Source organism: Eubalaena glacialis, chromosome 9, assembly GCF_028564815.1.
Source record: "Eubalaena glacialis isolate mEubGla1 chromosome 9, mEubGla1.1.hap2.+ XY, whole genome shotgun sequence".
In the NCBI taxonomy this organism is placed as follows: Eukaryota; Metazoa; Chordata; class Mammalia; order Artiodactyla; family Balaenidae; genus Eubalaena; species Eubalaena glacialis.
Window position 1 is genome coordinate 58,025,824 of NC_083724.1, and position 4,320 is coordinate 58,030,143.

Sequence of the window (4,320 nt, forward strand, 5' to 3'; positions counted from 1 at the left end):
GATAACTCTCAACTTTTAGGTTGTGAATATTTTTAAGTCTACAGGTGTAAAGTAGACACTTCCAAAGTGGAACAAAAGACAAATCTCAACATTTGGAACACTGACGCCGATGGCGGACACTCTCAGAAAGATCCATCTGACGGAGCAGTTAGAACATTGTCACCCCTTTTTCCACAAGATTGTGGAATGGACATTGACAGTGGGGAATTGTAACAGGGAAGAGCTAAATCGGACTCCACACTGGATCTGTTTCTTTGACTTTAACCTTTGCTTTTCGTTGCTTTTGTTATAATCATACATAATGGCCTGCCTCAGGAAACCCTGCCCACCTGTGAATGGCTGCAAGAAAAAAGAAACTAACACATCCTCTCACTGAGGCTGGTCATTCCAGGAGATGTTTTGCAAGACTGATGGCCCTTTTACTTTACTTCCTCACCTCCTCTCCCTCTCTGATTCTATAAAAGCAACTGGCATCTAGACCCAGATAAGATGGTTTATCGGAGACACTAGTCTGCCATCTTCTCAGTCTGCCGGCTTTCCGAATAAAGTCGTATTCCTTGCCTCAAAAAAACCCAAGAACCAAAAAACAGAAAAACAGGTAGGTCCTTCAAATCAGTTGGAGAAGCTGAGTTCAAAATTATATTTGGAATATTTCCAGTGGAGTAAAAAATATTTCAGCAATGCAGACAATTTGTGTTGTGAGTGATGGTGTTGTTGGTAAGATGTGTCTTGATATGCTATACAACAATAAGTTAATGTCTGAATACGTTCCATGGTTTCTGACAACTATGCAGTCAGTAACTGGTGAGAGCCATACACTTATGGACTTTTTGATCCTGCAGGACAAGAAAGATTTGAGAGAACAACCCCTCAGCTATCCACAAACATATATTTCTAGTCTTTTTCAGTGGTCTTCGGCCCTTATTTGGAAATGTGAAAGAAAAGTGGGTACCTGAGATAATTCACCATTGTTTGAAGACTCCTTGTTGGAACCAAAATTGATCTCAGAAATGTGATACCCTCTATTATCGAGAAGCTTGCCAAGAACACAGAAACCTCTCACTCCGCAGACTGCTGAAATGCTGTTCTGTGACCTGAAGGCTGTCGAATACATGCAGTGTTCTGCATTCACACAGAAAAACCTAAAGGATGCATTTGACAAAACATTATTGACTGCCTCGGAGACTCTGGAACCGAAGAAAAGCCGCAGGTGAGTGCTGCTTTGAACATATCTCCAGAACTCTGCACCATTGGTGTTGTCATCAAACTAAAAGCAATGTTTAAATCAAATTAAAAATTAAGGCTCTGCATTGGAGATCAAAGAAGCCTAACTAAAAGAATTGTGGGCTGACGCACACGATAACTTCTTTTTGAAAGGGCTATTTTATCTTGAAGATTATGAGTTTGGAGGAACTAAGGTGATTGGCAGTGGAAAGAATCAGAACATGTGAAATTCCTTAAAAATTTATTGACTTAAATAACTTTGTGTTACACATAATTAAAAAAAAACCCTTTACACTTAAAAAAAAAATTAAGGCTCTGAACCAATTTAATGTACCATTGTAAAAATGTATAATTTAAATGATACGTTACTTTTTTGTGCTATGAATACTTACAAAGTGTTAGAGAAAAGTTTTTTGATGTCCAGTGTGTTTCCTGTGTAAATAGTGTCTGTTGGCTGACAAATCAAAAGTTTCTGTCTTGATGGCATTATTGCTGTGTTAGCAGATGCTTGCCAGCAGGTGTGACTAGTAAACACTGACAATATAGAGGCTTCTTGCCAAAAAAAAAAAAGTTTGGGGACAATGAAGGTGAATTTACCACACTGAAGTCCTCCAGCAGTCATAGAAAAAACCATGTCCTGTCAGACGTGTAACTCCTGCCAAAAGTTGACCTTATCTATGGTAAAAGAGGCCATACCATTGTGGCCCTTGAAACTTGTCTGTATTATCTTTTTTTTTAATGATATTCTTGTCTGCTTACATTCTTTTTATTTATGTATGTATGTATGTATGTATGGCTGTGTTGGGTCTTCGCTTCTGTGCGAGGGCTTTCTCTAGTTGTGGCAAGCGGGGGCCACTCTTCATCGCGGTGTGCGAGCCTCTCACTATCGCGGCCTCTCGTTGCCGAGCACAGGCTCCAGACGCGCAGGCTCAGTATTATCTTTTATTCAGTGAAAAGTTCACACACCCAAGTGGTTGTAACTGATACCTCTGAATGTATTGTGGGAACAGATGTGTTGCGTATGTATAGTACTTCTCTTGATTATTAGGAACGTTCCCAGTGGGGAAATGCCACAAATTAAACAGTGCTAGTGGGATGAGTATACAACTAGGAGCCCACCTGGATCTTTCAGCCCAGTTATGTGATACCAATAGAGCAGGACAGGATGCCAGGTGAAGGGAGGAGAGGGGATGAGCAGATAACTATACTGACTAAGGAAGTGGTAGTAAGAGGACACATAAGGAAACTATCTAGCAGGCTATACAGACTGCCCTCCTATTTCGACTGGCTAGTTCTAATGAGCCTTTTGAGCTTCAAATATCAGTGCTTGACAGTGCTTGCAGTAGACTGCATCTGTGGCACTAGGCAGTGGTGCCCACTAGGGTTTTGGACAGAGCATTTTCCTAACACAACTGCCTGGTATACTCCATTTGAGGGGTAATTATTGGCCTGTTATTGAGTGCTGGTGGACCCTGAGAAGCTAACTATGCAATAGCACATGATGTTATTCTCTGACCCGCCCATTCTGGAATGGGTCAAAAATAAAAATGCCAACAAAGTGGGTATTGCCCAGCAAGCATGCATTATGAAATGGAAATGGTATATCCAGGAAAGAAGTAAGACTTGGTGTTTTACTTTTCTATTGCTGCTGTAACAAAGTACCACAAACTTAGTGGCTTAAAACAACACAAAATTGTCTTACAGTTCTGAAAGCTAGAAGTCCAAAATGGGTTTCAGTAGACTGAAATAAAGGTGTTGGCACGGCTGCCCTCCTTCTAGAGGTTCTAAGGAAGAATCAGTTTCCTTGCATTTTCCAGTTTCTGGAGGGTCTTGGCTCATGACCCCTTCCTCACATCATTTCAGCCTCTTGCTTCCATCATTACATCTCCTACTACCTCTTCTATAGTCAAATCTCCCTCTGGCCTCTTTCTGTTAAGGACACTTGTGATTACATTTAGGACCCAAACGGATAATCCCCATCTCAAGATCCCTAACTTGATCACATCTGCAAAATCCCTTTTACCACATAAATTAACACTCATAGGTCACAAGGATTAGAACCTGGAAATCTCTGGGGGCTGTTATGTAGCTGCGAATCTCACAGCTACATAATTACCAGGAAGATGTGGCTATCTCAGATGCAGGATCTATGCTATCACCTTAGGCTTCTTGGGGGCCTGGGTACACTACAGCTCCTAAAGATGCCTAAGCCTCATGGATATGCCAGCTAAGTTAAAGGTCAATGGGGTTGTGTAGGAGAGAGTTAACATAGCAGATCTGAGCCTGCTTATCCTTAGGAAGTTCTGCTTACAAGGTTGGCCTTTTGCTGGTGTCTGAGATGTGATTTGGGGAGGGTTCCCACCATCCACAGAACTGATAAGAGTGGCTCATTGTACCTAAAATGTTTGTACAACCAGTGTGGATTATGCTGGATACCTGCTTTCCTCCTGGGAGTCTGGAATTTTGGTATGTGTTAGGCAGAAGGTGCCTACATGACCAGTCCCCCAATAAAGCCTTGGGCTCTAATGTGCTTGCTCCATGTGCCTTTTCTATCTGCTGTCTTGTTTTGTATCATTTCACAGTAATAAATCTTAGCTGTGAGCACAACTATATGCTGAACATTGTCCTCCTAGTAAATCATCAGACCTTGGGGGAGGGTGGTCTTGAGGACCCCTACCTCAGTTGGTGTCAGAAATGGGATTTGCTAGCCCAACTCTGACTCACTGAAATATGGCAAAAACAGCTTGAGAAAAGTAAAGGTGAAGGAGTGAGGGATAACACATCTTTAGTACTAACTATGCTGGCTATTGAGTCATTCACGGGATGAAACAGCAGTATTTTCTGAGAGGTGGAAGTTACCTGTGGAATTTGAAAATGATAGATCCAACTCCAGGAGAGTTGGCTTGCTGGATCTCCTGGCTGTTTCTGGCTGTGCTGGCTGAAGCGAGGGGCAAAAGTGCAGCCTGTGCTAAAATGTGCTAAAGTGAGGGGGAAAAGGTGATGCCTTTTTGTATTTTGTTCTCTCCTTCATGTGGGAGGAGAAAGGGCCCCCAAATTCCCAAAGGTGAGTTTGGATGACCCAGAAATATTAAAAGT

General features: G+C 42.0%; 1 pseudogene; it reads left to right on the forward strand.

Moving 5' to 3' along the window:
- Positions 1–680: 680 nt before the first annotated feature.
- LOC133097169 (cell division control protein 42 homolog) lies at positions 681–1,323 on the forward strand (annotated as a pseudogene).
- The last annotated feature ends 2,997 nt before the right edge of the window (positions 1,324–4,320 follow it).